Here is a 26204-nt window from a genome sequence, read left to right as displayed (position 1 = left end):
CCGGTATTTTTCTTTCTCTTTCTGGCTTATCTCACTAAGCATGATCTTTTCCAGCTCCATCCAAGTTGCTGCAAAAGACGTGTTTCTCTTTTGGTTGCTGAGTAATATTCCATTGTATATATGTACCACATCTTTCTAATCCAGTCATCTACTTTTGGGCCTGACAAATGCTTTCTTAGATGTAGCAAAACAAAACAAAAAGGGTCAGACAGTGAAACTAATAATTGTAGATCCTTAATGTCTGACTATCACATTGAAGCTGCTGGAGGAGGACTGGGATGGGGAGTGCTGGTGTGGAAAGGCTCAGTGGACTGCAGTAGACTGTGGCTGTCTTGATGGTGTATGTGGTGTGGTATCTTAAATCTCAAGAGATATGATCCTAGACTTACTGATTCATACACAATATTGTAAACCAGTGTTACCTCAGTTAAGATTCTGAATGCTTTACCTCTTCTTTAGTTCTTTTCCAGTTAATAACCTTTTAACTCTCTCCAACCTGGTTAATTTTTTTTTAAGTTAAAATTTATGTTGAAGTGCAGTGAATTTCTTGGTGTTGTCATTTCTTCCTGCATCCAGCTCTTTCCTTGTGTTTATTTTGTTTTAATTGCACATCATTTATCAAGTTTTTTCAGCAAGTCTGAATACTTTTAAGACTTCTGTTTTATCCTTACTCCCTAGGTGGCATTTTAGCTGTAAGATTTGTAGTTGACTTAATCTCCAGCATAAGAAGATATGGTTTCCTTGCATCTATTATTTTGAGACATCTGGAAGCTAATCATTGTTATTTTATAATCCTTCTCTTGGCTGCTTTTCCTACATTATTACTCTGTAATGCATGTACAGTATGAAGACTTCAATTTTGGTTACTGTATTTCTCAATCACCTTTCTGACATTTGTATTTTACCATGTTAAAACTTTATTTGGTTTTCATAATTCACTTTAATATTTTCCACCTCTTTCTATGCTACCTTCCCTGAGATTATTTTAATCAGTAATAAGCTCGCTGATTCTTTAATTTTGACTGATACATTTAGCTGTTTATTACGTATTTTTATTTCTACATATTCTGATTCCTTTTGAAATTTACTTATTTTCTCATTGTATCCTGTTTTTGTCTTAGGTTTTTATTTCTAATTTTATACATCTTAAACCCTTTTAATTTTCTTTGCTACCTAGCTGTTGAAGTTATCTCTTTCGTGGACTTAAATTTAGAGTTTCTGTTATGTATTTGGGGATGGGGGGTATCTTTTTGATATTCTATGCAGTAAACTTGTTTTAAGTTTAACTCCTAATCTTTTGTAGGTATTAAAACAATTACCCCAAACTCTAGGATGAGTATACAGTTTTAATAGTCTTGTGAATTACTTGAAAAGAATTCATTTCTTGCTTTTGGGCTTCCCTATGTGCATGTATTCTGTTTCTGCACTGCGGGCGGGGGGGGGGGGGGTTTGTTGTTTTGTTTTTGTTTTTTAATGCATACAAGAACTGGGGCACAGGCCAGGGTGGGGGATGGGGTGGTGGTGGTGGTGGTGAGAGGACTCACCAGAGACAGAGCAGGGAGCAGCAGGTGAGATAGGAAAGGTCTGCTGCACCATGTGGCCAGCCTTCTCTCCAGAGGCTCCAGTGCTGAGACTTGTAACTCCATCAGGGAGGCCTTGCACTGCATTTCTATGTCTTCACATTGGAAGCTGAGTGCTTCTTTGCCAGACCTGCCTAGTTGGGGAATACCATATGTTACTTCTAATTAAACCCTGTAAAACAGGTGTAACTCACTAAAATATAAAAGTTTCTGAGTTCTCTTAGACCTTACCTGTTACTATCAGTGGTGTAGCTGAAATTGCTTCACTTTGCCCATAAAGCAATATGTCAGGCTGCTATCACTTCACATTATTGATACGGCCTTTGTAGTTTGATTGGTCAGTGCCTTTGATTGCCTTATGCTGTAGCACAGTTCTTATCAACATTTCTTGTGGGAAAGAACCATGGGTGTGGCTCACTGCTGTTATTCTGAATTTAGTTATGAGATAGAGGAAAGATTCCTCATCTTCTGTTGTGTGATCTAATCAACTACTGAAGGTGCAGATGCCTACATCTCTCTCTAATTACAGCTTTCCATGTCCATTTTCCACTCAAAGATTCAGCTGGTATCACACATCCATTTCTTCATCCAGTTTCATCCTCTTACTAGCATCACAAATCAGCCTTCCTCTTTTGTTTTTCTTTGTCTATGCCTTTACTGTCTTTGCAGTTAACTCAGACTCAAAATCCGAGTTATGCTTGACTACTACTACTTCTCTTTGCTATCCCTTACTAAAACACATTTTGCTTTCATGAAGTATGATGACGCCAATGTGATATGTATTTAGATCATAGTCTCATATCTCAGTATCCCTTTCTGATATGTTGGTATGTTTACTTTAATCTACTTAGCTTAGACTAAAATCCCACCTTCTTACTCTCCTTTCTTATTGTAAACTTTGGTGAAATTCCACAAAATGTCCTGTTTGTATGGCTCCCTTTAAAATGGGCTAGTAAGCAATTATGAAATACACATTTTGGAGATGGAGGAGAGGCTGACACTTAGTCACTTGGGTTTTCATTATTAACCCCTATATTATGAGGAATTGCATTAGGTGGTTGTTATAGTTAGGGTATATTGAGCTTTTTGTTTCAGGAGCTGGAAGCTTTTCTTGTATTGTCATTTTAAAAAACTCTTATGATTGGGCTCTCGCTGGTGGTGCAGCGGGTTAAAGCACCACATTATGAAGCTCTCCAAAGCCACTGCAGCACAAATTCAATCTCCCGCCAGGGAGTTGACCCACATGGCATGGCAGACCTCTCCTGACCCTTGCCCACTGCTCCCCTCAGCAGTGTATTTCATCGATCTGCCTGTGTTGCTCCCCACTCTGTTTCTGATGAATCCTCTCACCACCCCTGCACCTCTGGTCTGTACCTCAGTTCTATATACACAAATAAATAAATCTTTAAAAAAAAAAACTCTCAACTTACAGAAAAGTTGACAAGATACATAGTACCCAAAAAACCTCCTAATTCATTTATCCAAATTCATATTATAACATTAAATGAATTCATGTTATTCATACATTTGTTACCAGTGGATTTGGTGATTTTAAAATTCTCTATCTGCATCTACCAGGATGAAATACTGGTTTCTTCTTCTTTTTTTTTTTTTTTTGGTCTAAATGTTAATCTCTTATTTCTGGGACACAAATCCCTTGGTCATGATTTAGTGTTCTTTTTATAAAATGTCAGGTTTGATTTGCTAAAATTTAACAGTTTTTGCATCTGTATTCATGAGGTATATTGGAAATGTGTTTTTTTAATTAGTTTTTTATGTGCTTGATTTTTATGTAAAAGTAATGTTCTCTTTTAGAGAATGGATTAGTATCTTATTCTGTTCCAATGTTTGTAACAAAATACCATAGGCTGGGTAGTTTATAAGCAACAACAATTTATTTCTCACTATTTTGAAAGCTAAAAATCTAAGATCAGCATGCCATTATGGTCAGGTGAGGACCTTCCTTTCGGTACCTTCATTTGGCAGAAGGGGAAAGCTCTATGGGATCTTTTTCATAAAACTGCTAATCCCATTCATGATAGCACTATCCTCCACCTTAATATAACCCTCTCTCCTAAGACTCCACCTGTACACCATCACATTGGGTGCATTGATTCTAGCTTGTGAATTTTGGAGGGACCTGAACATTTAGAACAGGCAGTTGGGAAGTTTAGATCTAATGGAGACATCTGAGCCTAGAGGCTTTTATTTATTTAGTTAATTTCTTACATAGATACAGAGATAAATAGTTATCTGTTTCTTTGTGGATCAGACTTATTTCCCTTCTAAACTGTTGAAAATTGTCATAATCCTTTATTGTCTTTAGACTATTTATAGGGGCCCTCCCTCGTGGTGCAATGGGTTGGGATGCAACATTGCAAGCTTAGCTGAAGCTGTTTAAGTGCGAGTTCGATCCCCAGCCCCAGAGGTGATCCACATGGCTCAGCAGACCTCTCCTGACCCACCCATTGCTCTAATGTACTTTGTCAGTCTGCCTGTTCTGCTCCCCTCTGGTGAATCCTCTTACTGTCCCTGTACCCCTGGCCTATACCCCAGTTTTATATTCAAATAATTTAAAATTAAATAATTAAAAAATTTTTTTAAAGTATTAATAGAATCTATAATAATATCTGTCACCTTCTGATATTAGTAATTTGTTTCTTCTGTTTTATTAGTCTGACTAGTGGGTAATCAGTTTTAGCACTCATTTCAAAAGCCAGCTTTTGGTTTTATTGACTTTATTGTTTTTCTGTTTCATTGATCTCTGCTCTTTTCATTACTTTCCTCTTTTTCTTGATTTGTGTTTAATTTACTTCCCAGTTTCTCATGATGGAAGCTGAGGTTACTTGTTCGATAACTTTGCTCATTTAATGTATACACAAATTTTGACGTTTTTATTTTCATTTCAAAATATCTTTTCTAACTTTGACTTCTTTAATTCAGTGGATCTTTTGAAATGATATTGTTTCCTTATACTTGGAGGATATCCAGTGGTCTTTCTGTTATTCCTAATTCCACTTTGGGATTCTTTTAAATTTATTGAGGATTATTTTATGGCTCAGAATAAAGTCTGTCTTAATACTTGTACCATGTGTATTTGAATATATATCCTGTTACTATCAGGTAGTACATTCTATAAATACTGCTTATAGTTTGTTTGTTGATAGTATTCAGGTGTGTAGATGTACTGATTTTCCTATCAGTTATAGAGAGGATATATTAAATCTCTACAATTGTGAATTTGCTTATTCTTTCAGTATTTGCTTTGTGTATCTGAAAAGGTACATAAACATTTAGGATTGATTTCCTTTGTTATTTTGAAATGATCCTCTTTATCCTCTTCATTCTGGAGCTACTTTGTCTCATAATAATAATTTCCATTTTGGTCTTAGCTTACCTTTTTGTTGTTTAGTGGCTACTTTAGTGTTTATTGTGGAGGTACTTAACAAGCCTGCCCTCAAGAAATAGTGTATTGCTTTTCCCTATGAGAACATTACAAAAGTGTACATCCCTCTCCCCACCCCCAGTCTTTGTACTATTGTCATACACTTCACTTCCACATGTTATAAACCTCATTACTTTTCATTTAAACAATCAGTTGTCTTTTAAAGAGATTTAGGAAATAAGAAAAAAATTTATATTTTCTGAAAATTTCTGATGCTCATCATTGCCTTTGTGTAGGTTCATTCCTGTCTGGTATCATTTTTATTTTGTCAGAGGACTTACTTTAATTCTGGTAGCAGTAGTTGGCTGGTGATAGTATTTTAAAGCATGTGTGTCTGAAAAACTATTTTCTCTTTTTAAAAAGATATTTCACTTGATACAGAATTCTATGTATTGACAGTTTTTTTCTTTCTATACATAAAGATGTTCCCTCGATGTCTAAGAATATACTTCCAACATCATTATTCTTATGAGGGAACCTGCTGTCATTTTTATCTTTTTTGGTGAAGTGGTAGATTAATTTTCCCCTTTTGGGCAATTAAAAAAATGCTTTAAAAATATTTATGCATACAGAACTGAGGTACAGGCCAAGGTGCAGAGGATTCACCAGAGACAGTGGGGAGCAGAATAGGCAGATGGACAAAGTACACTGCTGAGGGGAGCAGTGGATGAGAAAGGAGAGGTCTTCTGCACCATGTGGATCACCTCTGTGTTGGAGATTGAACTTGCACTAAAGTGGCTGTCTGGCTTGCAGTGCTGTGCTTTAAACTGCTGTGCTTTAAATTTAGGAGGGCCCTAAATTTTTTTTTAAATCACTTTTCCAGTAGTTTGTGATTTGCTTTAGTATGGATGCTTTATGTTTCTTGTGCCTGTATTTTGCTAGGCTTCTAGATGAAATTTGATAAATATTCAAGCATTGTTTCTTTAAATACTTTTTCTTCTAGACCTTCCCTCTCCCTTTGGGGACTGTAGTTACTTGTATGTTTGGCCACTTGAAGTTGTCATGTAACTTAATGATTTGTTCATTTTTTTCAGTCTTTTTACTTGGTGTTTTGCCTAACCTTCATTGGTTTATAGTCCCATTACTATTTTTTACCTGTAGTGTTAAACCTATTCTTGGTCCAGATCTTGTGTTTTTCAATTCCAGAACTTCTGTTTTGGTGTTTATGGCTAGACATTGTTCAACTCTTGAATAATAGTTAAAACTTCCTTTTAACTATCATATGTATCATTTGGAGTCTGTTTCTGTTTATTTTCCTTTTTTTTTTTTGTTTTAACTTTTTATTCCTTATTTTTGATCAGATGGAAGACGTTGCAAATTTTGAATTCTGGATATTTTTGTATCCATGTTAGTATTTTTTTGACTTTTGTTCTGGAATACAGAAGTTACTTGGACATAAATCTTTTTATGAGTCTTACTTTGAGATTGTGTTAAGTTTATCCTATGTTTAATTTTATAAAGCTCATAATTTTATAAAGCTATACAGATACTGTATTTTCTTATTTTATAAAAATAGCTTAGATGCATTATTTTCATCCTTTATTTATGCTCTTCTTACAGTTGTAGACATTCTTACTCAGGCAGTAATTACTTCTGGCCTAACAATTGCATTAGTCTCTTGGTTAGTGCTCTAATGTCTTTCCATCCCTAATGCAGTGTTCAGATTACTGTCAGAATGATTCTAAAGCACTACTCTGATAAGGTCACTGAACTGCTTCTCAGGACCTATGGCAGTGGAATTAACATTGTTATTCTCCTATTGGTAATAGAAAAATCCTGAATTCACATACTCAGTATGTGTATATATATCAACATTGCATATATATATGTTTAGGAAGTGTTATGTACACATACCTACCTAAATGTAAGAATGTCCACTATAAAAGAAAATCCTAAAACAAATTTAAAAGTATTTTAAAATTAAACTACGGTTTAAAAATAGTTAATTTAACATTAGTGATGTTATTTAATGATAGAAGATATGTTATATTTTAACTAGTTTTATTTTATTTCTTATTACATATGTTTTGCATCATTCTTCCTTTTTGTATATTGCATGCTCTCTCCTCTCAGGAATAGCCCCCATAAAATGCCCACCACCAGTTGACCCAAGCACCAGCAGTCTAATCCCTTGTGTTCTTCCCTCCCTGCAGAGCATCTTTGATTAATAGTTGCCTATTAATTTTGTTTTTAATTTATTATAATTATTTTTGCCTTGATCCCTTACTTGGTTTCCCCTACATTCCTCCTATAAGTGAAATAATCCAATATTTTCTTTCTGACTTATTTCACTGAGCATAATCCCTTCCAGCTCCATCCATGTTGCTGCAAATTAAATGAGTTTGTTTTTTGATTGCTCAAAAGTTTCCGATGGTGTATATATATACCTTCTTGATCCAGTCATCTATTTTTTTGAGCATTTGCATTGTTTCTGTATCTTACCTATTGTAAAAAGTGGTGCAGTAAACATGGGTTGGAGGTATCCTTTGGAATTAATGTTTTTGTGTCTTTTGGGTGGATGCCTTGGAGTGGAATTGCTGGGTCATATGGAAGCTGCATTTCTGGTAGTTTGAGGAACCTCCACATAGCTTTCCATAGTGGTTGGACCAGTTTGCATTCCCACCTGCACTGTAGGAGAGTTCTTTTTTCCCACATCCTTACCAATATTTGTTTTTGTTTTTTTTTAATATGCACCATTCTCGATGGTGGAAGGTGGTATCTCATTGTGGTTTTGATTTGTTTTCATGTTGGCCTTTTGCATTTCCTCTTTTTTTTTTTTTTTTTACTGGATTGTTTATTTTGTTTTTGAGTCTCATCAGCTCTTTATAGATCTTTGTGATCAGTCCCTTACCAGTAGTATTGTGTGCAAATTTTTTTCCAGTCAGTAGGATATCTCTTTGTTTGGTTAATGTCTCTTTTGCTGTACAGAAGCTTTTTATTTGATGTAGTCCCTGCTATACATCTTTTTCTTTACTTTGTTTGCTTTGGGGGGATGTGTCTGTTGCATTGGGCAACACCACACTGAAGAAAAATGGGAGTTGTGGAGCAGGCTACATAAGGATTAGCAGACCCACATGTCATTAAAGATGTTACTGAGATGTATGGCATGTGGTGTTTCACCTTTATTTTCTTGTATATATTTTATAGTTTCAAGTCTTATGTCCAATTCTTTCATCCATTTGGAGTTGGTTTTTGTGTACAGTGTGAGGCCTAGCTGAATTTTTTTGCATGTAGTAGTACAGTTATTAAGCATCATTTGTTGGACAAACTGTCCTTATTCCATTGCATAGTCTTTACACCTTTGTCAAAGATTAGTTGTTAGATTTATCTGATTTCAAATGCTTTTGGCCAACTCGTTTTCAGGCAGTATTTGCTCATCATTGATTTGACCTTATAAACATACCTGATGGAGAGTTTATTTACATACTTGTAAAATGTTAGCTCTACTGTCTTTTTTTCTTCTTGAAAAAATTTTTATTGATGGAACATTGCATCATAACAAATTTCAGGTTTGCATCTGTAAATCAAAATTTGTATATATTACATTAAGTTCAAGACTGAAAGTCTGAGTCTATCCTTCACCATGTTCAGTGGCTTCTTTTTACCTGATTAACCAACCTGTATTTCCTTACAGTTCTGTTTTCTTGGTGTCCCTTGTACTTGCATTATCAGTATTATGTCCAAGCTGATGTTTTCACCCTGATGTTCCATATGGCTAACTAACTGTTTTATGTGTTTTGTGTCAATATATCACACCACACTCTCAAAGCGGTGCCTTAAACGGTAGTTGCATATTTAACTCACAGTTCTTTGGGTTGGATGGGCTCTTTCCCTTTCCCTCCCCCTTTCCTTGGCCAGGTTCAGATTATCTGGGCTGAGCTCTGATATATCTGGTTAGTTGGAGGGGTGGTTGGATTGCTGGTGTGTTGGAATTTTAAGATGAACCCAAATAAACATCTCTTTTCAGCATGGTGGATGGTGAGAATTGTAATTTGCTTTCAATCAGTAGTATATTGCAAAGTTGAAGAGATTCTGCAATTGTAATTAAGGTCCTTAGTCAGTTGATCCTAACACAAGAGGACCATGATCTTGAGTTGGTATCACCCAGTCAGGCAAGACTTTTAAAAGAGGACCTGGATGTCAGAAATGGTAGTATCAGTTCTGCTGACGTCGAAAAAACTATCTGCCATGTTCTAAGAGGGCTAGATTATGAGGAACGCTGGCTGGCCAAGCAAGACAGTGATCTTAGTCATACAACCACAAGAAGTTGCTTCCTGCCAATAGCTGTGAGCTTGGTAAAGGACGCTTAGTTCCAAAAAAGAAATCCACTTAGTTTACATCTGCTGGGACCTCACCAAAGGTCCCAACCAAACCTCACCCAGACTCCTTATCCCTAGAAACTTGAAATAATGTGTATTGTTTTAAGTCACTAAGTTTTGTGATTAACTTGTTTCAGACAATGGTAGGGATAGTACGTTGGAGAGTCCAGGAAGGTGTCTTTATAATCTTATCCTTTCTAGACTGTCATATAAATAGAATCATACAGTATGTTACATTTTGAGTTTTGCTTTTTTAATTTGTTTTCATTCAGCACAGCACCTTCAGATTTTAACTAAGCTGTGTGTAGCGGCACTGTTCCTTTTTTTTTTTTAAGTTGTAGACTGTTTTGTGGACACACACCATAGTTATTTATCTATTCTTCTATTGAAGAACACTGATCTTATTAAGAGTTTAGGGCTAGGCCAAATAAAACTAGTATGAAAATTTACATACAGGTTTTAGCATGAAAATACATTTATTTCTCTGGGTTACTTATGAGTGGAACTGCTGTGGGTCTTAGGTCTGTATGTGTGTTTAACTCAGAGAGACTGCCATGCTTTTCCAGAGTGGTAGTGTTTTCCATTGCTACTGGTGATTGTGTGAGCTGTTAGCTTTCTCACCAGCACTTGGTATTTGTCCTATTATCCATTCCAGTAGATACATAGTGGAATCTCAGAAGGCCTTTAATTTGCATTTCCTTAATGGTTAATAATGTTGAATATATTACCATGTATTTACATCTGAATTAACCATTTTTGGGCAAAGTTTATGTTCAAAGTTTTGGCCTTTTTTTTTTTTTTAACGATTTATTTATGCATACAAGAGCTAGGGAACAGGCCAGAAGGGTGGGTGTTAGAGGACTCACTAGAGACAGAGTGGGGATCAGAACAGGCAGGCCTACTGAAATACAATGCTGAGGAGAGTGACAGGTGATAAAGGAGAGGTCTGTTGCACCATGTAGGTCAGCTCTCTGGCTGCCTGCAGTGGCTGAGAATAGCTTCATAGTGCTGCCACTTAACCCCTGTACCACTAGGGAGGCTTTTTTTTGCCCATTTTCTAAATAGATTGTTTTATTTTTGAATATAGTATATTCTAGATACACTGTTGAATATGTGGTTTACATTTGGGCCTATGATTACCTTTGAATTAATTTTTTAATTAGGTATAAGTTTATGTCAAGATACTTGTTTTTTTGTCTATGTATGGCTAATTGTTGCATTTGAGAAGATAATGTTAAGTTCTTAAACACCTCTGTCAAAAATCAGTTGACTGTGTTTCTGTGAAAGATTCTGCTTTTGGAATGTATCCATTTACCTGTGCCTACCCTCCTGTCAGTACCACATTATCTTGATTATTGTTGGATAGTCATAGCCATATAATCAGTAGTAAAACCAGTTGGTGTGGATCCTATACATTTGTTATTTTCAAAATTGTTTTTGCTGTTCTAGTGTCTTTCTGTATTGTATTGTCCTAATTTCCTTTATATTTTTTCTTTTTTGCTGCAATTTTAATAGTAAATACATTAAATCATTAGATCAGTTTGGGGGAATTGACATCTTGACTGTGTTGAGTCTCCCATCTTTGGATATGTTATGTCCTCATTTATTTAGTTTGTCTTTGATATTTTTATCAGCACTTTGTAGTTTTTAACACATTCTGTACATGTCATGTTAAATCTGTATCTTACTATTTAATTTTTTTGGGAAGCTATTGTATATTGCATCAAACTTTTAATTTTGGTTTATTGTTCTCATTAAAACAGTATTGATTCTTGGAGAAAAAACGGTCTTTCACCATTAGTATGATGTTATAGTTCGTAGTTCTTCCTTACCAAGTTAAGGATGTTCCTTTTTTTTTTCTTCTTTTTTTTAAGACATAATTGTGTTTAGTTTTTTGTCAATAAGTTTGGTTTGTTTTGCCATTTGTGGATATGAACCATATGTTCTTCATATCTGATTGTTTTAATACACATTGCTCTGATAAGTGATGAATACCTTTTCTTTCATGTGCTTATTGGCCATTTGTATCATTTTCCCATGTGCATTGTCTACTAAAGCATTTTGTATGTTTACGATTTTTATTTGGTAATTTTGAAAAAATTAAACATTTTTAAGTGTAGTACAAAGAGCTTCTTTTCTGAAACCATTTTAGAGCCCTGTTACACCTTAGTACTTCAGTGTTAACACTTTAGTGTTTGTGTGTCATAAGTAAGGATACCTGCTACATGTCTATAGTAAATCCATCAAATCTAGAAAATTACATTGTGAAATTTTTACCACGTAATATTCAGATTCTATTGAAGTTTTGCTGATTGTCCCTGTAAGGCCCTTTTCTAGCTCAAGGAGCTATTTTAAGATTATATGTCATATGTAGTTATCATAAGTCTTTGGTTTCCTTTAGTTTAGAAGTGTTTTTTCCTTTGACTTTCATGACCTTGTACCCTTTGTAATAATTGTAGACCAGTTATTTCATAGAGTGTTTTCCAGTTTGGTCTTTTGAGTTTTGTCATGATTCGATTCAGGTTACACATCTTTATCAGGTCAGGTATACCAGAGAAGGGAGCCTGTGTTCTTAGTATATTCTGTAGGAGGCTGGGTCATTATTTTAACTTGCCCTACTGATATCAATTTATATCATTTAATTAAGGTAGGATTGTCCAGGTATAACTCTTAACCCCTCACCCTCTATTTTTTATTTTTTTAATTGCTGTTTTGTGAGGAAGTAACTTTTTTTATTATTTTTTTATTATTTATTATTTATTTTTATTTATTTTTAAAATTTTTAAAAAGATTTATTTATTCATTTGTGCATACAGAACTGGGGTACAGGCCAGAGGCCCAGGGGCGGTGAGAGACCCCACCAGAGACAGAGTGGGGAGCAGAACAGGCAGATCGACGAAGTACACTGCTGAGGGAAGCAGCAGGCGGGTCAGGAGAGGTCTGCCACGCCATGTGGTCACCTCCGGGGCAGGCGGGAACCGAACTCATGCGGAAGTGGCTTCAGATTCTCAGTGCTGTGCTTTAACCCGCTGCGCCACCAGGGAGGGCCGGAAGTAACTTTTAAGGTTTATAAATGCCCATTTCTCTTTCAAATTTTGGTTTATTTACAGCTGCATGAAATCAAGGTTTTGTTTTATTAGTTTTTCTTTGTCCCCATTTGGCTGAATTTTGTCCATCTTGCTGATGTGTCCCTTTGACATATTCCCATCATTCTTGGAGTACTATTGCTAAAAAGTTGATCTAGGCTTGCTATGTATTTTTCCTGACTTATCCCTCCATGTTAACCATTTCTCCCTAGAGTCCTGGTTCTTTGATGGATAGTGGAAGTTTGGAAGCCAGGATCTGGGTTATAGTTATAGTTAATCATAATTGTAGTAATGTTCATCTCAGTAGCTACAGGTTAAGAAACAGTTACATACATAAGCATCAGTATTTATGTCTAGCCTTACCTAAATGTTAAAAACTTTCAGTTTACTCCAGTAATACAAGCTCCAATTCAAACCCAGAGGTTTCGTTCTAGTTTTCTCCCCCTTCCGTATTTGTAACTTCTCCAAAAGTGAGAAACCATATTCCTAATTTTCCTATTATTTCTAATAATGGGTCTACTTAATTGTTCAGTCCTCTGACCCTGTTATGTGATTAATCTTTCCCATCATGGTTGCTGACCCTCACTTATAAAGATATCCTCCTTTTTCCTCATAAGTACTCTTTCACCCTGTGTTGGCCTCCATAGGTGATCCCCTCCCTCTGTCATCATATTGAACTGTTGTCTCATATAAATGCCCTCCTTACCCAACATGGGATTTGATATCCTACCCTCCATGTCATTTATAGTCTGGGTATTTCACCTGACTACCACACCTATACCATAATTTAAAAAAAAAAAAACAAAGATTGTATCAGGTTCTTTTCATATTATTTTAAAATACACTTAACACTTTTTGCCAGAACAGTGTATTGAGGATTTTGACTGAGGTTATGTTGAAGCTGTTGATCAATTTAGGGAGAATTTATATCTTCACATTGATTTTCCCAATCCATGAACATGTTACATATGTTACCACTTATTTTGATCTTTAATTTTTCTCAGAAGTATTTTATAGTTTACACTGAGGTGTTGCATGGCTCTAAATTTTTTTTTCTTCAAATTTTATTTGTCAGGTTTTTGTTTTAACGTATATAAGTTGACTTTTTAAAAAAATACTTAGGGTCACCCCTCGTGGCGCACGGGGTTAAAACAGCCACTGCAGCACAAGTTTATTAATCCTAAGCCAGGGAGGTGACCCACAGGCACTGGCAGACCTCAGCAGTGTATTTCAGTCAATTTGCCTATTCTGCTCCCCACTCTCTCTCTGGTGAATCCTCTCACCACCCACACCTCTGGCTTGTATCCCAGTTCTGCATATATAAATAAATAAATCTTTTTAAAAATAAAATTAATTTTGGATGTTTATCACTCTTTTATTCTATATCAGTTAGTTGCCTTTTATCCTAAATACTTACTAAAACCAAGAAAATTCTTTCATAACCACATGTAATTATCAAAATCAAAGAATTGACATTGATAATAGTACTTCTTGCTTAATCTACATACTTTATTCACATTTTACTTACTTGACTGTCGGAGACCAGCTCCAACTTTTGAGGTGTCTGGAGGCAACACAGGCAGGACCCTAAGATGGGAAGGCGTCGGCGTGCAGATTCCAAGAGGGGGAGAGGAGGGAGTGAGGAAGACACGGGAGTCGTAGTTAGGTGCAAATCTTCCTGCTCTGCCTTCAGCAGAGGTTTATTTTATACGTTTCAAGCAGGCTGGGGGGGGTGGCATTAGCATACGAAAGGAGTTGAGATCACAATCACCTTTTTTCTGAGATTAGTCTGGGGTCGTTTGACCTTTACTTGAGATTATAACATTCTAAAATCAAGGTTAAAGAACGGGTACCTAGGTGCTCAAAGTTTAAGACTAGTATTACTATAGTGAAGATAGATAAGAATAAAGTCCTTTAAACCTTATCTATTATTTGATGGTTTTTTCTACCTGAGACATCTTTACATCTTGGGAGGCAGGAAGAGGAAATTTCTTGCTAATCAAGTTTCAGAAAAGTCCTTTGAAGAAACTTGCTAAAAGGTTTTAAGTGAGTTTCCTTGAGGTCCAGACAGTAGAAAGCGTAATTTGCTCTGAATAGGAGACAGGTGAATTTCCTTATCCAAAGACTAGGTAGTAGAATCCTGAAAGACTAGCCAGAAAGACTTTTGTGGATTGCTTTGAAGTGTAGCAGGTAAAAAACTTGACTAGCTCTAAAACAGGCAACCTGGATGAATTTCCATATCTAAAGCCAGACAGTAGGAAGTTTGAGTAATTCTGTAGAAGCTGAATTGGAGGCTAGGTGAGATAGTAGAATAAGATTTGGGTTTTCCTGTCGGGCAGTGAGAGACTTTGTAGAAACAGCCCTTTTGTTTTTATTGATCAGCCAGTTGTTAAGTCACTTTTGACTTCAGAGGAATTTCTCATCCTGGTGCAGTGCTTGCTTGTCAGGGCAGGCAGGCCTTAGGCAGCTGAGGCAATCCAATTGTAGGCTGAAAGTTGCTCAGAATATTTTGATATTACGATTATACAAAAAAGGGAGGTCATAACATAAGTTAGCATGGAAAGTCTGATCTTTCAGAGCTTTTCCCGAGCTACCCGGAATCTGTCAGATGATAGCCGTCGCATAGCTTGTGTCACTTGACAAATGCTAATTTTTTTAATTTAAAAAATTTTTGGTTGAGGTTCCATTTAGTCCTGGATCACATGTGGTACATGTGTTAAATCTTATTCATTTCCTTTAAGAATGCACGGCATTTATTTTCTAGAGAGTTCCCAGTTTAGGTTTGTCTGTTATTTCCTCATTAGTAGATTCAAGTGATATATATGTGAGAAATAATTTCAGAAATTGTATTGTCCCTTTCAGTGATTGCATTTGTCTGATTTCTAATAATGATAATTTCAGTCAGTTAAGGTAGTTTCTCCCCTGTAAATATCTGTAAAGATATAATATGTGGTACGGTCATTCTGATTGTTGTCATGTAACTTTTAAAATTCTTCCATTCATTATTGGTATTCTACTTAAAAGAGCCTGCTTTCTTGTTCATTTGTTTTCTTTATGAAACAAAGTATAGGCACTTTACTACTGAGATATGTTACTGTCATCAACTAACTCAGGTTGTAGAGTTGGCCATTGGGACTTAACTTTTGCGTCCTCCTCACATAATCCCTTCATTCCTGAACACTTTATTTACCTACTTCCTGGCCCTACAAGCTCTCAGGATTTATCATGTATTTATCCATCCCCTTCTCTGGAATTAGCCATTTTTCCAGGGAGCTCTGGATCCTTTCAGTTTAGAAAAATGTATGTATGTACACACACCCCTCTGTCTCTGTATTTGTCTGTCTTTATAAATGTTGGTTTATACTGGTAACTTCCGTTCCAGTCTTTTATAAGGTTCATTCTAGCTTTACCATCTTCCACAGTTAGAGATTCCCAACAGTGAGAAAACCTGGCTTCACGATCTACTCTGTATCTGTTTTCCCTTAGTTCTAGAAAAAATTTCTAATAGTTATAGGGTTGCCAGTCTATTACACTGAAAAACAGATTTAACTAGAGCTCATTATTTGTTCACAGTTCATTTATTTTTGTAGCCCAAGTGTACATAGTTAAAAATACTGGCCCTCCCTTGTGGGCAATGGGTTAGGACACAGCAGTGCAAGCAAGCACAGCTGCTTCAGGGAGAGTTGGATCCCTGGTCCTGGAGGTGATCCACATGGCGAGGCGGAACTCTCCTGATCTGTTGCTCCCCTTAGCAATATACTTCATGGGTCTGCCTGTTCTGCTCCCCGCTCTCTCTGGTGAATCTTCTCACTGACCCTGCACCTCTGGTTTGTACCCCAGTTCTTTATGCATAAATAAATCTTTAAAAAAAAAAAGTCTGTTCGAGAGTTCTCTTGGGCCACTGCCCCATTTCATTGTGGTTATGTTAGTCACTTGAAATACATATTAGAAAAAAAATTAAATCTTCTCAAGACTCTGGGAAAACAGGCACTCATACATATTACTGCTAGGAAAACAAGTTGCACATCTTTTGGTGCTGTTAACAAAATTACACTTGTCTCTACACCATTGACCTTGACTCTACATTTCCACTAGAAGAATTTATTCTGAAGGTATACTTTCATCAATACAAAAATACAGGTTCACAAGGTCATTCAAAACAGCAATGTTTCTAATGTACAAAATATTAAAAGCCATCCAAATATCTAGTACATGGAGAAACAGTTACATAAACTATGGTACATCATGGATTATTATGCAACTGAGACAGAATGAAGATTAGCTGTGCCATGATTTCATGATTATCAGGATAGTCAGTTAAATGAAAAACTTAAAAGTGCAAATATTAGTTATCTCAGGCAAGTTTATTCTAAGAATGAAGGAGAAATAAAGTATATATTGTCTTGTATTTGGACAGAAAGAATAGACCAGAAACTTACAAGATTGGTTTCATAACAAGGTATTGGTAGCAATGGAGTAGAAAGTTTACAGGGAGAGTAGGAAGAGAAGGGGGTCTGGATGGGCAATGTCATTTCTGAGTGTAACATTTTATATAGCTCTTCTAACCCCTTGTATTTCACAATCTTAAAACAATAAATATGAGGAATAAAAACCAAAATGTATTACAAATAGAAAACATGATGCCAAATGCTACTAAGTAGCTGTAAAATTCCTCTTTATATGGTCACATACATCAGTTTCATTCTTCTTGTGAAGATTATTCCTGGAATTTCTTTCTCCTGATCCCGTATGATTGTAGGGTAGCCAGTCACTCTGGGTTGCTCAGGACTGAGGAATTTCTAGGATGCAAGACTTTGAGTGCTGAAACTGGCAATGTCTGGGCACACTGGCGCAAGTTGGGTCCCTTGTTTGACATGCTTATTGTTTTTGTGGGAATGCCACTTACTGTCATCTTTTTTCCTTCACATTTTCGTTTAATTCCTATTTTCAGAACTGTCAAATTTAGTGTTTTTTAATCCAGTTTGGTATGTTACTTACAAATCATAAACTCAGAGTATACAGTTCAGTGGCTTTTAATGTATTCACAAAGTTATATAATCATAACCATTATCTCGTTCTAGAAGTTTCATCGTCCCCCAAAGAAACCCTACACCCTTTAGCAGTCATTCTCTCTTCTGTCTTCCCCTTACCGCCTGGCAATTGCCAGTCTACTCAGTTCACTAGCGCTTTATTAAAGAAAAAAGCACGTCTTCACATCTTATTCTTTTAGAATGTCTTAGCTATTTGTGCCCCTTTGCTTTTCCATGTAGAACCAAGTTTGACCAACAATTCCTACTGAGGATGTTACTGGCATTTCATTAAATCTGCAAGTCAATTTGGGGAGAATGATTTTTTTTATAATGTTTATAAAAAAGATAAAATCTAACCCTCTATTATTTTGGCTTGAACCTTTCTCAATAAAATTTTTATTTTCTCATAAAACAGTTATATCCCTTTTGTGAAAATTATCTCTGAGTTACTTACATTTTTTTGTTATAAATTACACTTTGTAATTGGTAATGTTATCTGATGTTATGCCTTGGTGAATTCTCTTAGTGGGTAAATCTCTTGCATGTTCAGTATAGAAGTTACACTATCTGGGAATTACAATACTCTTGTCCTCTTAATTTCTTGTTTCTTTTTGTTACATATTGATTTGGAACTCTAGTATACCATCAGATGGTCATTATTTAGTAGTTTATTTGCATAAGACTAAATTTAATAATCATTTTTTCAGATAAGACTTCTTAAAAGATATTCATTTCTTGATCTGGAAGACTGATAAAGAAGGGCATATTGAGAATTGCCTTTTTTAAATTGAGAATGGAACCTTGGGCAGTTTAAGCTTTAACAATGTAAATTATTGTATTTTATTCATATTTGGGCTTATATATACAATGGCTTTTATAAAATTTGAGTGTTTTATTTAGGTTCATTTATTATTGCTGGTTGCTTTGGTTTTTTTCATCACTAGCCTTTTTCAGTTGGCATGGCAAATACACTTTATATATAATATACTTTATTTTTTCTTTAAAAAGTTGTATTTGATTTTCTATATGTTTTACATTATTCTTCCTTTTTGTACAATGTATGCTTTCTCTGCCCAGGTGGAATCCCCATAAAATTCCCACTGTCAATTCACCTGTGCACCAAGAATAGTACCTTGTGCTCCACCCTTTCTTGTTTGATTCTTCTTTCTCTCCCTTCCCCACAGAATGTCTCTGATTTTTGCCTGTTAGTTTTATTTTTTAATTTATTACACTTTTTTCCTGATCCCTTATTTGGTTCTCCTACATTCTGCCTATAAGTGAAACTGTATATTTTTCTGACTGACTTCTACTTTATATATTTTTAAAAGTTACTTGTGTTAACAGGTACTATATATAAAAAGTATATGGGAAGTGTTTTTTGTACTTTTTTTTTTTTTTTTTTTACTCTTGGAGCCTTTTCTGTAACTTTGAGATTATTTCCAGATAAAGTTTATTCATTCATACATGTAATACATGCCCCTGGCCAATGTTATGTTGCAAAGGATCCAGACTGGAGAATTCCTACAACTATAATAAAAAGACAAATGTTCCATTAAAAAGTGAGCAGAAGGGGCCTTCCTGGGGACATAGAGGCTATCATGCAATTATCGTTGTGGCCTGAGTTGATCCCTGGTCATTAAGTTGTCCCACATAAGGTGCAGCAGACATTTTTTGTCTCCTGTCTTGCCTGCTGCTCCCCTCAGCAGTGTATTTCAGTAGATCCTCCTGGTGGTACAGTCTCTGGTGAATCCTCTTAAATCCTGTACCTCTGGTCTACATGAGTTCTTCTATGCGTAAGTAAATAAAAATAAGAAAATGGTTAAAAATATATATAAAATAAGCAAAGTATTTGAACAGATACTTAAAAAAAAAAGATAGGAAAGTGGACAATATACACATAAGGTGCTTACTATTTTAGTCACAGGAAAGTAGTAGCAATTAAAACCAAGAGTTAGGTACCACTGCATTCTGACTAGAATAGCTATAGTATGACTTAATACCACCAAATGTTGATGAAGAGGTAGAGCAACTTTGACACAGTGTTGTGGGGAGAGTAAATGTTTGGCAGGTATTGATGGATTGCATTTTGAAAGAACAGGTTTGTAAAACACTGATTCAAAAGAATACCTACACCCCCATATTTATTGCTGCTTTATTTACAATTGCAAAGACATGGAAACAGCCCAGATGCCCAAAAGTGGATGACTGGATTAAAAAGATGTGGTACATAGACACAATGGAATATTACTCAGCAGCAACCAAAAAAAAAAATAAACACATGCCTTTTGCAGCAACATAGATGGCGCTGGAAAAGATCATGCTTAGTGAAATAAGCCAGAAAGAAAAGGGAAAATACCGATGGTTTCTCTCATAGCAGGAATATAACGGACCAGGCAAGAAAAGAATACTAGAGACATTTTATGAGGGTGGATTGGGGAATGGGATCAAAAACAGTGGGGGGAGGGAAATGCACTGGACTGTGGTGGCACACTGGTGATTTGGTGATGGGAAGCCAAAGGGGGTTACAACTGAGATGGAAAAACGCACAAATGATGTAGAAATAAAAAGTTTGTTAGGAAAAGGAAAAAAGGCACATACATAGCCACAGGTGGGCAGGAGAGAGGTTTTTGGGTTTTATATATTTACTTATTTATTATGTTCCTTTTTTTGGTTAAGGTTTATTTATTTATACAAGAACTGGGGTACAGGCCAGAGGTGCAAAGGGTGAGAGGATTCACCAGAAACAGGATGTGGAGCAGAACAGAATGATCTACTGACATACACTGCTGAGGGGAACAGTGGGTGGATCAGAAGAGGTCTGCCATGCCATGTGGGTCATCTTCCCTGGCAAGGGTTCAAACTCATGCTGCAGTGGCTGTGGATCTCTTCATAGTGCTGTGCTTTAATCTGTTATGCCACCAGGAAGGGCCCTGTTTTTATTTTTTAATAATTAAGTTAAAACTCATCTAATCAATCCCAGCAATTCTACTTGTAGATTTTCACTCATGAGAAATGAAAGTATGCCCATAAAAAGTTGTGTATAAGAATGTTCACAGTAGTATAACAAACGTGGAAATAACCCATATGTATTTCAACATGAGAATATTAGATAAACAAATGGTTTTATAGGACTACTTCTCTTTAGTAATAAATACTGAACTACTGATGCATGAGACAGATGAATCTCAATAAATATTAGATAAAGAGCTAAAGATGCCAAGCAGAAATACACACACACTGTCTGATTTCATTTATGTGAAGAATAAGAACAGATTTTCATTGACAGAAATTGGAACAACTATAGTCTTAGTGGAATGGAAGGGACACTGTAGAGTGGGGACTGATTGAGCAGGCAAGAAGGACACAAGGAAATTTTTTAGTGATGTGGAAAATGTTCAATATCTTGATAAGCATGTGTCAAAACTCACCAGTTTCAGGTTAAATGAAGGGCCTTACCTGTTAATTTTTCTTTAAAGCTTGTTGATGGAAAATATCCTTGCAAAAAATAAAGTCTTGAATTAGAGGGCATATTTTCTGTTCCTTAAAATTTTCAGTAGCCCATCTTATTTTTGTCAAATATCTTAGGTTACCATTTGGAAATTACAAAAAGTACAAAGCCTTGAGTTTGTATGAAAAAATTAACTTTTTACCATTTGGAAATTACAAAAAGTACAAAGCCTAGAGTTTGTATGAAAAAATTAACTATCTTTCAAAGTGTAAAATTAGAATTGCAAGTCTTGCTTTCATTTTCTTGAAAGTTTTGTTCCATTTACTTTTTACTGGAAATGTATGGCTTTAGAAATTTTGGTTGTTTGAATTGCAAACAAGCTGGCAGCATTTTTGTTTGCATTTAGACTATGGGACCTTGAGGAAACTATTGCCACTTGCTACCCTGTTTCCTTTTAAATGTTACTTTCTTGATCTCACACACACACAAAACAAACAACAGTGTAATTTAACTGTCGAAAATACCGCAAAACAAAAAGGAAGTACTTATCTTCACCTACAGGTGGTGGTAACTAACACTTTTGGGAATGTTTCTCTGACCATTTGTTCATGTAAACACATTTGCACAATTTTCATTTTTTAAAGTGGGTGGAGGAATCATATGGTATAATTGACTGTTTAATTTGTTTGCTGTATTAGTATTTCTCTTTAGCTTTATTTTGATTGGCTATCTATGGTAGTGTTTCTTGATAGAAATACTGTAATGACTTGTTTTTAAAATTTTTTACTGTAGAAATACAAGATAGTAAAATACATAGAACACCTTCAGCTTAATGAATTGTTAGAAAGTAAACACCCTTGTAATTGCCACTCAAAACACTGAACATGGGCAGCAGCCAGGAGCCCCCTTTCCTCAATACAATCCCTTTCCTTCCCTTGAAAGTAACTACTATTTTGACTTTATGGATGTTTTTGATTTTTTTGTTTTTCTTTATTTTCCACCTGTGTTTGCTTCTCCAGATTTTTAATCTTATGATACAAATGGAATCATTGTAGTATGCATCCTTTCCTCTGGCTTTTGTTTAATATTTTGTTTGTAAGATTGATAAGAGTAACTATAGTTCATTAATTAGTTGTGTAATATCCATTTAATGCACTGCCATGTGTTTATTTTAATGACGGGCACTTTGGTTTTTACAAATAATGCTGATTACAAATGATACTGCCATGCACGAGCACCTAGATGTGCTTCCTGATGTATGTGTATATGCATGTACTTCATAGGCAATCCAGACCTGTGACTTTGCTGAGTCAGGGGATGTTGGTAACTTTAACTGTATCAGATAATGCCAACCTGTATTATCAAGAGTTCAGTTTTAGTATACCTATTCCATAGTCTCATTACTATTTAGTATTATTACACTTTGCTTTTAGCCACTATGGATATATGCTGTTACTTCATTGTGGTTCTAATTTTCATTGTTTTAAGTCTTTTCATGTAATTGTTGGCCAGTTGGATATCTTGTTTATCATAGTTATTATAGTGCCTAATTCATGTCTTTTGTCTGTTTTTCTTCTTGATTGCTTTTTTTTTCTTACTGATTCATGTAGTCTTCATATAAGTTTTTGACTGGTTAAATCAATTGCACATTCTTCCTCAACTCTACTTGCTTTTTTACTCCATTAATGTTGTCTTTTTTTTTTTTTTTTAAGATTTTTTAAAATTTATTTCTGCATACAGAACTGGGGCACAGGCCAGAGATGTGGAGGGTGAGAGGATTCACCAGAGACAGAGCGGGGAGCAGAACAGGCAGATCTATGAAGTACACTGCTGAGGGGAGCAGCGGGCGGGTCAGGAGAGGTCTGCCGCGCCATGTGGTCACCTCCTGGGTAGGCGGGGATCGAACTCATGCAGAAGTGGCTTAAGCTTCTTAGTGCTGTGCTTCAACCCGCCGCGCCACCAGGGAAGGCCCAATGTTGTCTTTTTTTTTTTAATGGAGGATCTTAATCTTACCTTTTTTTTTTATTACAAAAGTTTATTTTTACATCATTTTGTACATTTTTTTTCCATCTCATTTGTAATCCCCGAGGGTTTCCCATCACCAAGTCACCCATGTGCCATCACCATAATCTCGTGCATTTCCCTTCCCCCACCCCATTTTTGATCCCATTCCCTACTCCACCCCCACAAAATGTCTCTGGTATATGGTTGTTCATTATTTTTGTTATTTTCCACCTGGTCCATTATACTCCTGCTATGAGTGAAACCATCCGGTATTTTTCTTTCTCTTTCTGGCTTATCTCACTAAGCATGATCTTTTCCAGTTCCATCCAAGTTGCTGCAAGAGACATGTGTTTCTCTTTTTTGGTTGCTGAGAAATACTCCATTGTATATATGTACCACATCTTCTTTATCCAGTCATCTACTTTTGGGCATTTGGGCTGCTTCCATGTTTTTCTAATTGTAAATAAAGCAGCAATGAGGATCTTAATTTTAAGGATTAATGCTTTTCATGTCCTGTGTAAATCTTAGAAGTATTGCCTCAAAAGCTGTGATATACATGTTTGGTTTTTTTTTTAAGATTTATTTATTTATGCGTACAGAACTGGGGTACAGGCCAGAGGTACAGGAACAGTGAAAGTATTCACCAGAGACAGAGCGGGGAGCAGAACAGGCAGATCAATGAAGTACACTGCTGAGGGGAACAGCAGGCGAGTCAGGAGAGGTCTGCTGCGCCATGTGGATCACCTCTGGGGCTAGGAATTGAGCTCACTGAAGCAGCTGCTGCTAGCTTGCAGTGCTGAGCTTTAATCTGTTGCACCACCAGGAGGGTCCCTTTCTTTTTTTTTTTTAAGATTTATTTATGCATATAAGAGCTGGAATGTAAGTCAGCATTGCTGGGGGATGAGAGGATTCACCACAGAGAGTGTTGTGAACAGAATAGGCAGATCTACTGAAATACACTGCTGAGGGGAAGTAGTGGGCAGGACAGGGGAAGTCTCTGCTGCACCATGTGGGCTAGCTCCCTGCCATGGGATCCAACTCAGTAATGCAGGGTTGCAGATAGCTTGATGGTACTGAGACTTGTGCCACCAGAAAAGCCTAGTATTCATATTTTACATTTTTGCTTGTAGTTTACTTCCCCACTGGCAGTATGTGAACTTTTGATAACCATTTTCATTCTCACCAACAGTGTATGCATAATTTCCCCCATGCTCTTGCCAGAAACAATTTTGGGGTCATTTTTGCCAGTGTAATGAGTCTCTTTCATTAATAACTTATCTTAGTTTGCTTATTTAGAAAATAACTTTGTTGCGTCTTTCCAAGAACATGGTCATCAATAAGCCTAATTGCAAGGTTAATACTAAATATATTCTCTAGTCTTTGATCTTGAGTAGCATTTGTGGCCAGTAGAGAAAAAGAGATAAAGATCTAAAAAGCATTATTCTGTATTTAAACCAGCATGATTTGAACTTTACGTTAGTGAAAGTATATCAATTAAAACTTAATACAGTGGTTCAGGACCCTCCCTGGTGGCGCAGCGAGTTAAAATGCAGCACTGCAAGCTGGCCACAGCCTCTTCAGTGCGAGTTCAATCCCTGGCCCCGGAGTTGATGCACATGGCATGACAGAGCTCTCCTGACCCACCCGCTGCTCCCCTCAGCAGTGTACTTCATCGATATGCCTGTTCTGCTCTCCACTCTGTCTCTGGTGAATCCTTTCACCACCCCTGCATCTCTGGCCTGTACTCTAGTTCTATATGCATAAATAAATAAAATCTTTAAAAAACAAAAACAACTTAATACAGTGGTTCAAAGGACCAGGGAAATTGATGAGTTAGGTTTTTGTGAATTTCCCTTACAAATCTCTGCTATACTTAGAAGATGTAGAATCATAATTTTATATACATCCCTGCCCTAACTCACCTCTGCTGCTTTCCTCTTAAAATATTAATTTATATTCTTCCTACTTCTGAGGTATGAATTAGCTTCTACCTTTTCCTGGAAAATGGATGAAATCTAATTCTGTAAGACTCTCAGAAGCACTTGCTAGGAGTTGAAATTTGAAGGGAAGTCTGCATCCTACCTTGTTTTTACTATCTTGGTTTAGTTTGTCATTTTCACTGGACTTTTATTGTAGGTAATAACTCTTCTGCCTTTTACCTCCTTCCCATGGCTGCCAGAATGAAAGCTTATTATTCATACTATTCCTTTGATTGTAGATTATCAAGCAAAATATTAATCCGTGGCATCCCTGGTAGCAAAGGGGTTAAAGTCACCAGCCACCGCTACATGAGTTCTATCCCTGGCCACAGAGCTAACCTACATAACACAACACATCTCTCCTGTCTCGCCCGCTGCTCCCCTCAGCAGTGTATTTCTGTCAGTCTGCCTACTCTGCTCCCCACTCTGTCTCTGGTGAATTATCTCATCTCCTCTCCCCTACCTCTGACCTACATCCCACTTTTTGTATGCTTAAGTGAATAATATTTAAAAAAACCTTAATCCCTAAGCTCCTAAACTCAGTGTGTTTATCTTGTTAGATTTCTACCCTCCTATTGCTACTGAAATTACATTTTCCTTGAGTTTTAGGATATTCCTCCACCTTATTCATCTGACAGGCTAGAATAGCTCAACATAAAAAGCTCCTTGGAGCTTTACCTACAAAGCACCTCCCTGATCCTTACTCACTTTCTGTATATCCATGCTTTACCCTCAATTCTAGGAGTTAGATGTCCTTTCTTCTGGGCTGCCACAGCCCATACCTACTTCTATTACTGTATTATAGTACTGTGACAGATTTTTCTTCCTGTTGCACTTTTTTTTTTTCTACCTTACAGTTTGCCTCTACCCCTACTATCAGGAACTATCATATGATGCTCCTTACAGGAGCTATACCATAACTTTTTTTAAAGATCGATTCATTTATGCATACAAGATCTGGTACAGACTAGAGGTGTGTTTGGGTGGGGAGGGGAGATGATGCAGGGAGAATGGTGAGAGAAGCTTCACCAGAGACAGAGTGTGAGCAGAATAGGTAGATTGACTGAAATACACTGAGGGGAGCAGCATATGGGACAGGAGACGTCTGCTGTGCCATGTGGGTTACCTCCCTGTTGAGGAAAGCTTTATAGTGCATGCTTTAACCCCTTGCACTTCCAAGGGGGCCCTATCCAATAACTATTTAACAAATGAGTGAATGCAAAATTACATCTGTATTTATGTATGAAAAGAACTTACTGAGACAGAGGTCAGTTAGAAAGGATTAGGAACTTACCAACAGTCTATTTTAAAAG

At 36.3% G+C, this 26204-nt stretch overlaps 1 protein-coding gene across 2 annotated transcripts in view; it reads left to right on the top strand.

Moving 5' to 3' along the window:
- ASXL1 (additional sex combs like transcriptional regulator 1) overlaps nucleotides 1-26204 on the top strand; it is a 68131-nt gene that overhangs the window by 31172 nt on the left and 10755 nt on the right. The window lies entirely within an intron of this gene.

This window comes from Condylura cristata, unplaced genomic scaffold (assembly GCF_000260355.1).
Source record: "Condylura cristata isolate star-nosed mole 26May11 unplaced genomic scaffold, ConCri1.0 scaffold00022, whole genome shotgun sequence".
NCBI lineage: Eukaryota > Metazoa > Chordata > Mammalia > Eulipotyphla > Talpidae > Condylura > Condylura cristata.
Note: the sequence above shows the minus strand (reverse complement) of the source record. Positions and strands in the feature narration are given on the sequence as shown.